Below are 14,414 nucleotides of genomic sequence, written 5' to 3'. Positions count from 1 at the left end.
AAAAACAGGACCGACTGGTAGATTATCCTTTTTGAACAGTGTGTATTCTATTTAACTCCAAAACTTTTTAGATAGATCCAAAAGTTCTATACCCATTTATCTTTGCCTTTTTCCTTACACCTTGTTTCTTTTATGTATCTCTCTTTCTCTAATATCAACGATGACCACGACCACGCCTTACTTTTTTTTTTTTTTTTCTTTCTCTCTTTAATCTACAGTCACCAGCGACTGGCGACCACCATTGATTAGGGTTCACGGGCAACCATTGAACACCAACTCCTTACTTTGTGCTCACCAACAGCGAAAGAAATGAGCTTTCGACAAAGAAGATGAGTAGATCTACTCAAATTTGATGTAAATCTACTCAGATATGATATAGATCTGAGTAAATCTACGTTAGATCCAGCTAGATCTAAACAAAAAAATAGTTGTCGGAGTACAAGCATCTCTCTATATCTGTCTTTTTCCTTTGATCTCTTAGTTTTAATATTTTTTTTTTGGTGCTATATACACTTCTATTTTCGTGTTATAATTGAGAAAATTTTCAAATTCTAAACAAGTTATTTTTGAATTTTAATTATAGGCTGTGAAATTTGTAAAATTTTATTGTTTCAATTTTTTTGGTGCTGAATTGAATCCTATTTTAGAATTGTAAAATTTGGTAGTTTCATAACTTTCTTTAGAACTGTAAATTTTTGTAGTTTCATAACATATTTTTCAGTTTGATTGATAAAAATAAATAATTAATAGAATCGTACTTTGAAACTGTAACATTTTACAGTTTCAAAACTTATTTTTTAAATTGATTAATATTATAAATTATTTGTTTAAATCCTATAAAAATTGAAAATAACATATATATTTTTTTCATTGTTACTTCTTTTTTTTTTCCTCTTTCAGTTTATCAATATTTGAGAGGGTAATTTTTGAGAAAAATTGGGCCGAGCTTCGAGTTGGGTTTTGAGGCCCAAAACGCAGAGGACTAGGTAAAAAGGCCGTACTGAATACTCCGGCCTAGAAGGCAAGGTTACTCCGGCCTTGGGGAGACAAAGTTACTTCGGCCCAAGGAGGTGAGTTTATTCCGGCTCAAGAAAAGATAGTTGCTTCTGCCCAAGGAGGAGTAAAGCTACTCCGGTCCAGAGGCAACTCGGAGTTAGGCCGGTCTCAGAGTTAGTCCGGTCGCAATATGTTCTGGGAAGACCGGCTTCGAAATTAGTCCGGTCGTGACATACTCTGGTTAGGTCAGTCAGAACTTGCTACTTGGAAGTTTGATCTAAACGCACCAAGGTTGAATAAGGGCAGCCGAAGTAATGAGTTAGAAGAGAAGACCGAGCTAAGAATAGTTCGGCCTTCTATGTGGCTCAGCATAGCCAGTGTTATTTCGGTCATGTGGTAGTTCGGCCATGGAGAAAACCATCCCACTTGGTTTAAGCAGTGGGGGAGGGTGTAAAAGGATAAGCATTATCCTTAGGAGTATGAATCCTAGGAGGACTCTGCATGGAGAAATACAAGTCCTACTAGGATTGTGCCACGGGAAACTTATAAAAGCTCACAAGCATCACCTAGGAGGAGGTAATTGAACACAATCTTTCTGAGAACTTAGAGCTTTGTCTATTTGTCAAGTTTTCTGACTTAGGCATCGGAGAGGTTTCCGGCACACACCCGCCGGCTAGCTCACGTTTGTGTTTTCAGGTGACAAAGCGACGTCGTACGGAGGAGCGTGGACTTGGTCAACAGGATTATACGAGGAGAATTATTTCCTCCCCGTACAATTGGCGCCGTCTGTGGGAAGAACAGACAGAGAACAAAAAACCTCTTGACTAAGCTTCTCCTTTTTTCATTCAATGGCACACATTGAAGACTTGCCGCAGTCCGCCGTCGACGGACTAACTCCAGAAGGGGGCGCAAGGCGTGAAGGACTACCCTCTGTCCCTCCTATGGCAGACTTGGAGCCCCAACAACATAATTCCAGGAGGAGTGGCAGGGGAAGGCGAAATAGCAGCCCTCGTCACTCTCAAAGTCCTGACAGGCAAAGGAGGAGGATTGATCCTCAAGCCCTAGAAGATCGCGTAAAGGAACAAGATGAACTAATTCGGAAGATGGCGGCGGACATGGAGGCCTTGAAACGCCAGATGAAGACCAAAGATGTAGCGACAGGAGAGGGGCGCAAGCACAAGACGCCCCCTCGCCACTCAGAGAGTCGTAGTAGGAATACTACACCCTCCCAAGGAGAGAGCAGAAGCCTCAGGACAGGCGACACTCACTCCTTATCTTCAAGGACTCGTCACTCCAGGTCTGAGAGGACGAGATCCGAAAGATCATACACTGAAGGAAGCACGTATTGGCCTTCACATTCACACCAAACCAGATCCAGACAAACAGAGCTGCCCAGGTCATCCGACTTACGAACCGTGCTAGAAGAAAAAGCACGATGCAAGGAGGATGCCAGGGCAAGAGATCCACACCGAGTTTCGGCCTTACAACGGTTGGCTCCTCGGACGCATGGAAGCGTCGAGGTTGGAATGCCAATACCGCGACCGGCCTACGAACCAACGGACAAGGCATTAGCAAGACTACAGACTTCGCCGTTTGTCCCAGCGATCGAAAACGCACCCCTACCATCAGGCTTCCTTCAGCCGAAAATTCAATGCATATGAAGGGAAGACGGACCCGTATTCACACTTGAGCCACTTTCGCCAAGTCATGGTTGTGTACAGGCGAAACGAGGCCTTAATGTGCATACTCTTCCCATCAAGTCTGGGCGACCTAGGCTTGACTTGGTTTGAAAAACTCCCAGAGGGCAGCATAGCCTCCTGGGCCCAATTGGCAGAAGCGTTCGTAACAAGGTTTCGAACAAATACTAAAACACCGGTGGAGATAGACCAGTTACTCTCCATCGACATGGGTGAAAAAGAGACCCTCAGATCTTACAACAGTCGCTACTGGGAGACATTCAACCAGATTGGAGACTGCCCCACCAATCTGGCCATTGCGCAATATAAAAGAGGCCTACCAGTAGGGAACCGATTAAGGGACTCGATCACCATGACGCCACCCCTCACCATGGAGGCCCTGATGGAAAGAGTGCATCAGCACATCAGGGTAGAAGAGGATGGCGCGCGTGCTAAAGTAAAAACAAGTACGACCGCAGCACCAGAAAAGAAAACCCCTGCCAAGGTCAACACGGTCGACCGAAGTAACAAAAACGGGCGTGGCAGACGAGATAACGGAGAAGACCCAGACAAAAGATGGTTGAGAATCCGCACTGCCATAACCACGATGTTCAAAAAACCAATATATCGAATTTTGAGCGAAATCAAAGACAAGCCTTTTGTCAAGTGGCCAGCCAAGCTAGGGGAAGGTCAGAAGAATTACGATGACAGATCACGGTGCACTTTCCACAAAGAAAAGGGGCACCGAACTGAGAATTGCACGCCACTGAGACAGCACTTGGAAGAATTGGTGGCAGCAGGCCACTTGGACGAATACATTGAAGGAGGAGTGCAGCCGGCCCCCCAAGATCATAATGACCATCCCAATAGAATGCCAAACGATGCACCACCTCAAGGCATTATCAATGTAATTCATGGAGTTTTTGAACCCGAGCGCGTATGTGAGCTCAGAGGTTCAATCAAGAAGGCTGAGCACTTTAGGGAAATATTGAGTGCCCAACCTGCCATCAAGAAGGGGAGGACAGAGGCAACAAACGTCATGACCTTTTCAGATAAGGACTTAGAACGAATTTACTGCCCCCATAATGATGCCCTGGTCGTCACTCTCCGAGTCAAGGATTTTGACGTCAAGCGGATTCTGATTGACCAGGGTAGTTCATGTGAGATCATGTATTACGACACATTCAAACAACTAAAGCTGCAAGACAAAGACTTGGCACCTGCAGTTTCTCCCCTGATTGGATTCAACTCCATGCCAGAGTGGCCTGTCGGCAAAATAATCCTTCCAGTCAGAGCAGGAAGTGTAACAAAACAGGTGGAGTTCTGGGTATTGAAGGTCCCCTCCACCTACAACATCATCCTGGGCAGAACATGGCTGCACGCCATGCGTTCGGTCGCGTCATCATACCATCAGGTAATGCGGTTCCCCAATGACGCCGGCATAATTGAAGAAGTTTATGGCGATCAGATAATGTCAAAACAATGCTTCGCCACAGCGAATGGAAGCCGAGCTGCCAAAGGATACGTTCATTCGGTGGAAGAACCAGAAAGTAATGAACTATTCGCGGACGTCGGCAAAGAGGCTGATCAGAAAGCGGTAGAGGACTTGGTGGAGGTAAAAATAGATGAGAAGAACCCGGATAAGTTCTTCTTGCTTGGCTCATCGTTGTCCAGCACTGAGAGATTAGAGGTCTTGGAATTCTTGACCTCTAATATCGAAGTGTTTGCTTGGACACCTTACGACATGCCAGGCATTGATCCAAACTTCATCAGTCACCAACTCAATGTCCACCCATCCGCCAGACCAGTCATTCAACGCACACGCAGATCGGCACTCCACCACGCCGAAATAGTGGCAGAAGAGGTAGGCAACCTGCTGGAGGCAGGAGCAATAAGAGAGGTACACTACCCAAGATGGATCTCCAACACAGTGGTAGTGCCAAAAAAGAATGGTAAATGGCGTGTCTGCGTCGACTACAAAACAGTCAACAAGGCGTGCCCAAAAGATAGCTTTCCTCTACCAAGGATAGATCAACTGGTGGATCTAACGGCAGGGCATAACCGTCTTAGCTTCCTGGATGCATACAGAGGCTACCACCAGATCGCCATGCATGAACCAGACCAAGAGGTCACCTCCTTCACAACACCAAGGGGGTTATATTGCTACAAGGTCATGCCCTTTGGCCTAAAGAACGCAGGGGCGACATTCCAAAGAATGGTCACCAAGATGTTTGAACCATTGTTAGGCAGAACAATGGAGGCTTACATCGACGACATGGTGGTCAAAAGCAAGGATGAGAATAACCATCTTAAAGATCTAGGCGAGATGTTCCAGATCCTGAAGAAACACAAGCTGCGCCTCAACGCGTCCAAATGCGCATTCGGAGTTGGATCTGGCAAATTCTTGGGCTTCCTGGTGACCAACCGAGGTATCGAAGCCGACCCCTCTCAGATCAAAGCAATCCAGGAATTGGAGAGACCAAACTCAGTCAAAGAAGTACAGCATCTTACTGGCATGGCGGCTGCACTCAACCGGTTCATAAGCAGATCATCGGACAGACTACGACCGTTCTTCCAAGCTTTAAAAACCAAGTTTGAGTGGGATGAAGAATGCGACCGAGCTCTAGAAAGCTTGAAGGAGTACATGTCTTCCCCACCACTACTTGTTACTCCAGTACCTGGTGAAGAACTCTTTCTGTACCTGGCAGTTTCTCAGCACGCAGTTAGCGTAGTGTTGGTTCGTGCAGAAGGAATACAACACTTGCCCATCTTTTATGTAAGCAAGACATTGTTGGGAGCCGAAACAAGGTACTTGCCCTTAGAGAAGCTAGCATTAGCGTTAATGATGGCATCCAGAAAGTTGGCGCATTACTTTCACGCCTACACCATAGTCGTCCTCACAGCCTTTCCATTAAAAGCTCTATTTGAAAGGGCGAACTTCAGTGGGCGAATTTTGAAATGGGCAGTAGAGTTGGGACAATTCGACATCAAGTTCCAACCCAAGACCGCAATAAAAGCTCAATCTTTGGCAGACTTCGTCGCAGAGTTTACTCCTGGAAGTCATCATATCTGCCCAGTCGACCTGACTGACTCAACCGAACTAGGGACGGAAGTTGACGCCGGAATAGCGCAACCCCTAGTGGAAGGTAGTCCATCAAGCACAAAGGCAGACCATACTAAGGACAACAAGGAGGAGCCAAACAAAGGCTCACCAGCAGTTCAAACAGAGGACGAAGGGCAGACAGCCAACCTGGACTTTGAAGAAAACACCATTCTTGACCTCACGACATCGTCTGATCCTTCCACTTGCTGGAAACTATTCGTTGGAGAGATGTGGAAGCTCTTTGTGGATGGAGCATCCAACCGACATGGTGCAGGGCTTGGCATAGTCCTCATCTCTCCAGACGGCCTGGTTGTAGAACAAGCAATCAACCTTGGCTTCCCAGCATCCAACAATGAAGCGGAGTATGAGGCGCTTCTCGCAGGACTCAAATCGGCACACTTCATGAAAGCAACCGAACTAATGGTGTACAGTGACTCTCTGCTGGTGATAAACCAAATTTCTGGCGAATACGAAGCAAAGGATGACAGAATGGCCAAGTACCAAGAGCTAGTCAGAACGGAGATCAAGAAGTTTGATGTGGTAAGGATAGAACAAATTGGCAGGGAGGAAAACAGCCGAGCGGACGAGCTAGCAGGCCTTGCCTCAATGGCAGATACATCGATCCCTCATCCATTACTCATCGACTTCTTACCAAGACCAAGCATAGAAGACCCCGAAGCAGAAGAAATATGTTGCGCAGAATTAGGCCTTTCTTGGATGGATCCCATCATCCTGTTCTTGAAAGACGGCATCCTACCAGAAGAGAAAAAAGAAGCCAACAGAATAAGGGAAAAGTCGCAGCGGTTTTGGCTATCTCCATCTTTGGCATTATACAAGAAGTCGTTCTCTGGGCCTTACCTCAAGTGCGTTCACCCCAGCAAAGTAGAAGCCTTCCTGTTCGAAATACATGAAGGGGTATGTGGAAGTCATCAAGGGGGAAGGTCGCTCGCCTACAGGGCTATTTCACAAGGATATTGGTGGCCATATATGCAAGCAGACTCAGAGAAATATGTGAAGAAGTGTGAAAAATGCCAGAAATTCGCACACCAAATACATCAACCGGCAAGAGAACTGCTACCCTTAACTAGCCCATGGCCTTTCGCAATGTGGGGCTTAGACATAGTAGGACCACTTCCAACAGCACCCGGAGGCAGAAAATTCTTTCTCGCAGCAACAGACTACTTCACAAAATGGGTGGAAGCAGAAGCATTGGCATCAATCAAAGAAAAAGATGTGAAGAAGTTTGTTTGGCAAAATATTATCACTCGGTTTGGCATACCAAAAGCACTGATCTCAGACAATGGAATACGGCCAATCTCAAGATATTTTACTTTTAGCTTTTCTTTTTCAAACATGTAATTTTCTCTTCCTTCAATAAAATGAGAAATTCTTTTTGGCACAAATTACTCTTTGTAAAAGTTAGCTTTCAAGACTTAAGTATATTGCAAACATGTTATTCTAAGTTAGCTGGAAAAACTAACTTAGAGGTTGGCTGGATTAAACCAACACCCTTCCTAAGCCCAGGATAAGGATCCAGGCTGCAGGACATTTGGTCGGAATAACCAAATACTATAAGTTAGCCGGAAAAACTAACTTAGAGGTTGGCTGGAATAAACCAACACTTGTTACTATTCAGCCGAAGTAAGTGTTAGGCTGAAGAGTGGTTGGCTGGAATAAACCAACACTTGTTACTCTTCAGCCGAAGTAAGTGTTAGGCTGAAGAGTGGTTGGCTGGAATAAACCAACACTTGTTACTCTTCAGCCGAAGTAAGTGCAAGGCTGAAGAGTGGTTGGCTGGAATAAACCAACTCTAGTTACTCTTCAGCCGAAGTAAGTGTATGGCTGAAGAGTGGTTGGCTGGAATAAACCAACTCTTGTTACTCTTCAGCCGAAGTAAGTGTTAGGCTGAAGAGTGGTTGGCTGGAATAAACCAACACTTGTTACTCTTCAGCCGAAGTAAGTGCAAGGCTGAAGAGTGGTTGGCTGGAATAAACCAACACCTGTTACTCTTCAGCCGAAGTAAGTGCAAGGCTGAAGAGTGGTTGGCTGGAATAAACCAACTCTTGTTACTCTTCAGCCGAAGTAAGTACAAGGCTGAAGAGTGGTTGGCTGGAATAAACCAACTCTTGTTACTCTTCAGCCGAAGTAAGTGCAGGGCTGAAGAGTGGTTGGCTAGAATAAACCAACACCTGTTACTCTTCAGCCGAAGTAAGTGCAAGGCTGAAGAGTGGTTGGCTGGAATAAACCAACTCTTGTTACTCTTCAGCCGAAGTAAGTGCAAGGCTGAAGAGTGGTTGGCTGGAATAAACCAACTCTTGTTACTCTTCAGCCGAAGTAACCAAACACTGTATACTCCTCAGCCGAAGTAAGTATATCGGCTAAGGAGTGGTTGGCTGGCAAGCATATTTTAGAAAGCCAAAACCGAAATAACAGTTGGAGTAATAGAAGACATTACAAAATACAGGCATACATACCACAACCGGAATAAAAGTTGGCGTAAAATTTTCATTCAAAGAAAAAGTCATTACAAACGAGTGTAGTTCGGTTACAAAGAAAAAGAATACAAAGTCAAGCGAAAAGATCTTCAATCTCGGCATCAAAGGCAGCATCAGTGTCAGCTGGAAGACCGGTCTCTGGCGGCAGGACTCCTTCAGTCACAATAGTGGTATCGACCGGAGCCACAGTTTCATTTGGCTGTTCAATAGTCAGATCTTCCACTCTGGACTCGGGCCGATCTATCTGATCCACGTTTTCAACCGGAGTATCCTCAGTGGCAGAGTCTTCATCTGAACCTGAGTCCTCAAGGAATTGCTGCTGCATCGTATTGGCGTATTCCAGCAGGGAGTTCGGTATAAAGTAGGCTGGAGGGTTGAAAACCTCGGTCTGAGGATCATGACCGAGCTTCTCAACGGCTCCCCTCCAGCCGCACTTAAAGAAAAGATCCTTGGCAGCATTGCATTGTAGGGCGTAAGCATCCTCTGCCCTCTTGAAGCCCTGCTTGTCAGCCTCTTTTACCTTCTCCTTTATTTCGGCATCCTTCTTTCTTTCAAGTTTTAACAACTCGCGCAAGTACTTGTCCTTCAGAACTATGGCAGTCTTTTGTTTTTCAGCTTCGGCCGAACTAACCATTCCGGTCAGTCGGCCGACCTCACCTCGGAGTTCGGCCAGTTCCTTTCTGGCTTCTTCTAGTTCGGCCGATTTCGCCTCTGCCTCGGCCGCTGCTTGCCTAGTCACTTTCCTCAGCTCCAGTACTTTCCTGTGGGTGATTTGGTTTTTCTGAATAGCCTGACAAAGCAAACAACTTCCCTTTAACCGAAGAAAGAGTTAAAAAGAAAAAGAAACATAAACAGAAAAGCAACCGAAGTCACTAACCAGAATCATGGATTTAGTAGCAGACCGGATGGACTTCAGCTCGATGGTTAACTGTTTTTGGTGATGTTCCATGTCTTTGGGCAGACACACGCTCTTGGCCAGGTTGATGGCCAACAGGTGGTCTTTCTCAGCAACGACCGAGTCTGTGTCTAGAATGTCTCGGTCGTTGAAGGTTAGTTTCAGTGCCCAGCAGCCGATGGTTCGGTCGGAAGACTCCGGTTGGGGGCTCGGTGGTAAGCTCGGCTGAATAGGAGGTTCTTCATCAATCAAAACTCGTTCGGGTTCGGCAGTTCGGGCACGTTTGGTTCGGCGGGAAGAGGATGGCTGTTGGGAAGGGAGGGCGACAACAGCAGGCTGCGATTGGCTGGGAGGCGTTACTTCGGGCCTAGTTGTTTCGGTGAGAAGGGCCCTAACTCTGCTCCTTTTCGCCATCTCTTCTTCTGCGGTTAGAGGGACTAGTCTTATCTCGGGCAAAGTTGGGTCCGGCTCCGGTGCTTCTTCAAGAAGGAAGTCAGTCACCCTTGCTTTTCGGTGACCGCTGTAGCGATAGGTCGGCTCAAAATTTAGAAGCTTGGCCCAACCTCTTTCTTTAATCCGAAATGCGGCTCGCAAAACTCCGAGGTTGGGATAGCTATACAAGGAATGGAGATGGGCGAAATCTGCAAAAAAGAGAAGTGTTAGTTCGGCTAATAGACTAAACAACCGAGATAACACACAAAGCAGAAGACCGAAGTAAAATTACCAGGCTCTCCCATTTTCCAATTTATAGGTCGGCCAGGAATTTGAGCTTGAAAATCCTCAAAATTCCCAAAGACCCAGAAGAAGTCATCATCATTAAGGTCTTTGTCCGGTGTGTGCTTAATTATCTTCTCTCGGCGGCGGCGAATCCTAAGGTAATAGACCCACCCAGCATTCTTCGAGCCGATGGAATACTGATGGAATATTTCGGCTAGGCCAAGATTTAGTCCGGTTTGGTGGTTCAGTGCGGCTATTCCCATTATAATACGATATGTATTGGTGGACAGTTGAGTGGGGCATAACCTAGTCTGTCTAAGAAATTCGCAGATTAGCGGTTGGACAGGAAACCGTAGTCCGGTTTCTATTATGGATTGAAGGGTAAAAGGGACGAAGCATTCATTGTCCCAGGGAGTAGCATCTTTTTCGGCCAACGTCAGATGGACATCGTCAGGAATTTGGTAATCTTCCCTAAATTCGGCCATGCCACCAGGGGTCTCAACTAGATATCTATACTTACCCATCTGGTGAATAAATTACTTATAATTTATGTCGGTACAAAAATTTGGCTCAGTAGCTCGGTTGAGCACACGCAGGAGTGCCTGGACAACCTAAGTCTGCAAGGTAGAAAACAAAGGGGTTAAGCGCAGATCGTTGGACCGCGCTACAAATTATAAGCAAGATATACAAATCCTACTTCGGCTTAGTGGGCTGGTTCTACCTCGGCCCATCAGAAGGTTTGTTAGCTCGGTTTTGAGCAGTCTAGACCGGTTTAACGTCTAGGGGCAGCTTTCTGAGTTCGGTCTAAAAAACTAAGAAAGCTGGTTTAGTCCCAAGGCCTAAATCGGTTGCGGTGTGAGGAAAGTTACTCCGGTTGAGCCCCTGGGGGCGGCTTTCTGAGTTCGGTTTCAGAACTAAGAAAGCCGGTTTGGCCCCAAAATCTTAGCGCGGTTATAGACCGAAGTACCTAGTTCGGTATGTGCAAGCTTGTTCGGTGATCTTATCTTGGCTAGAGTGGTTCAGAAGAAACTACTGACATTCCTACAAGTTCTAGTTCGGTTATTGACTACAGAAATCTACATATTTGGGGCAAACAGGATCCTAGTTCGGTTGCAATGTGATTTTGGATTTAAGACTTGTTTTTCTACATAACAGTTCATACACGTACAAGTTCTATTCATTTTTTCATAAGAATACAGAGGCAAAAACAAAAAAAATGCACAAGCATGCTTCACCAAGACAGGGAAAACAGAAAAGAAGAAAGCAAAAACAAGTTTTTTCAAACTTACCAGGGGGAAACAAAGGCGAGGAAGGAAGAATGGCAGCAAAACCACAGCCTTTTCAAGAACAATGGAAGAACAGTTAGAGCACACAGAGAGAAGACGAAGGATTTGAAGAATGTAAGTGAATGATTCAAAAGTAGAATGGTTCTTTTGTGAAAAAGGAGAGAGAAAGAAGCGGCAAAAAGGGGCGGGAACTGTACGAAATTTTTGTAGGGCGGCGTGACAGTTGGCCACAGCTTATCAGAGTTTGCCACGTGTCACTGGAATGGGAAGCGTTACAGTCGCTGTGATTGAAGAGACGTTTTGACCGGATATAGTGATACCCGAGGTAAACTTAGCTCGGCTGGAAAGGCTAAAGGATTTTTAGCTCGGCTGAAAAAGCGTAACAAACTCTAGCTCGGCCAGAAGGCTGGTAATCCCAATCATGTTGCACAGATGGAATTAAGGGGCAATTGAGAGGGTAATTTTTGGGAAAAATTGGGCCGAGCTTCGAGTTGGGTTTTGAGGCCCAAAACGCAGAGGACTAGGTAAAAAGGCCGTACTGAATACTCCGGCCTAGAAGGCAAGGTTACTCCGGCCTTGGGGAGACAAAGTTACTTCGGCCCAAGGAGGTGAGTTTATTCCGGCTCAAGAAAAGATAGTTGCTTCGGCCCAAGGAGGAGTAAAGCTACTCCGGTCCAGAGGAAACTCGGAGTTAGGCCGGTCTCAGAGTTAGTCCGGTCGCAATATGTTCTGGGAAGACCGGCTTCGAAATTAGTCCGGTCGTGACATACTCTGGTTAGGTCAGTCAGAACTTGCTACTTGGAAGTTTGATCTAAACGCACCAAGGTTGAATAAGGGCAGCCGAAGTAATGAGTTAGAAGAGAAGACCGAGCTAAGGATAGTTCGGCCTTCTATGTGGCTCAGCATAGCCAGTGTTATTTCGGTCATGTGGTAGTTCGGCCATGGAGAAAACCATCCCACTTGGTTTAAGCAGTGGGGGAGGGTGTAAAAGGATAAGCATTATCCTTAGGAGTATGAATCCTAGGAGGACTCTGCATGGAGAAATACAAGTCCTACTAGGATTGTGCCACGGGAAACTTATAAAAGCTCACAAGCATCACCTAGGAGGAGGTAATTGAACACAATCTTTCTGAGAACTTAGAGCTTTGTCTATTTGTCAAGTTTTCTGACTTAGGCATCGGAGAGGTTTCCGGCACACACCCGCCGGCTAGCTCACGTTTGTGTTTTCAGGTGACAAAGCGACGTCGTACGGAGGAGCGTGGACTTGGTCAACAGGATTATACGAGGAGAATTATTTCCTCCCCGTACAATATTTAACACATTTTGTTATATTTTTTCACTTTAATTTCTCAGTTTATTAGGTCCTTTTTTTTGACAATATTCTAGACATTCTGGTGAGTTTCCGGCGATACTCATGACGTCTATCGAATATTCTAGACATTTCGACGGCGTGATGTTCAGAACATTTTAGTGATACTCCGGCTAATTTCCAATGATATTCTGGCGACTTTCTGGTGATGTTGAATATTTCGACGAGTCTCTGATGACCATGTGACGGAAGTCCGACAATAGTGAAATGTATGAGCGCCTTTAATTTTTTTAAAAAAAATATATATGATTTTTTGTAACAATTAAAAATATATAGGATTAATTGGCACAAGTATTTTATTTTGAAATTAGATGAATTTTAAATTTTGTATATAAAACTTATCAGTAAGTTCTCCCTCTTTTTTTAGTTTTTTTTTTTTGGTTGGGTAAACAAAATTTAGATTCGGATTGCCCAGTTCGTTTTGCTTTATTTTGCTTTGCTTTTTACTCTCGAACGGCAACAATTGATCTCATCAAAACTGATTTTGTGATTTTGGCAACTAAAAAATGAAAATTGCAATCTATCCTACATAAATTCAAAATTAAGAAATATGAGTTACACTTAAAAAATAAATAGGATCTACAAATATAAAGATGACAATAGAACATGACATAAGTGAATTTGTAGTGTCATGCCATGCCCCCTCCCCTAATCATATTGGGTTGGACAAATTGTTGAGATAATGGTATTAATGAAAAATAAAAAGGTACAATATTTGTGAAAAAAATAATTTTTTTAATATTTTAAATAATTTTTTTTTTAATTTTTAGACACACTTAAAAAGTATAGATTGCGTTTGGTAGAGTTTTGTAAATATGATTTGAGAGTATGAGTTGTATTTTGAGCTTGTGAGTTGTGGAATTATGATTTGAGTGTAGAAACTTTGTTTGGTTATGATTTTGAATAGAGTGTTGAATTGAGTTTTGAATTGAGTGTGAAATTGAGTTTTGAAAGTTTGATTTGACATGTGAAGGTAGAAAATTTGTTTGGCTATGAGTTTTGTAAAGAGTTTTCAAAACTTAATTCAAATTGTTATAACTCATAACAAAACACACTATTTTCACACTATTAAAAATTCAGATCAACACTCATAACCTAACTCTTTTTAAAATTCAATTAAAAAAATTTATTATTAACAGAAAATAACATTAATCAATTTTTTAATTGAAAATATTACAAAGGAAATAATTTTTTTTTTCAAAATAAATATTCAAAAAATTTAAATCATAAATATTTAAATAATTTAAATAATCTAAAAATTTAATAAGTACGAAATTAAAATAAATATTCAAAAAATTTAAATAATTTAAAATGTTAATATTTTAAATTTAAAAACAACTCTACACTCAAATCGTAACCAAACACATAAAACAAAACTCAATTAAGAAATTATTTTTAAAACTCATAATCAAACACATAACTCAAAACTCCATACTACTTTCACAACTCTACACTCAAATTATAACCAAATACATAACAACAAAAATATTTTAATTTTAAAAAAATTAAAATCGTAATATTTTGAAATTAAAATATTTAAAAATATTTAAAAAATTTAAAATATTTAAAATCTTAACAAAATTAAAACATTTAAATATTTAAAAAATTAAAATATTTATTTGAATTAAGTTTTGAAAAGAGTTTTGAATTATGTGTTTGATTATGAGTTTTGAAAAATAATGATTATTTTTTTAATTGAGTTTTAAGAAATGAGTGTAGAATTATGATTTGAAAGCTTAAAACAAACAACACACTCAAATCAATGGGTAGAATTATAATTCGAAACTCTTACCAAACGGAGCCATAATATTTGTAAATTTTTTTTTTCAAATTCACAAAATATCAAAAATATAAAAAATACGAAAATTCAATACATT

Source organism: Camellia sinensis, chromosome 4, assembly GCF_055761805.1.
Source record: "Camellia sinensis isolate YWXY chromosome 4, ASM5576180v1, whole genome shotgun sequence".
NCBI classification, from domain to species: domain Eukaryota; kingdom Viridiplantae; phylum Streptophyta; class Magnoliopsida; order Ericales; family Theaceae; genus Camellia; species Camellia sinensis.
Note: the sequence above shows the minus strand (reverse complement) of the source record.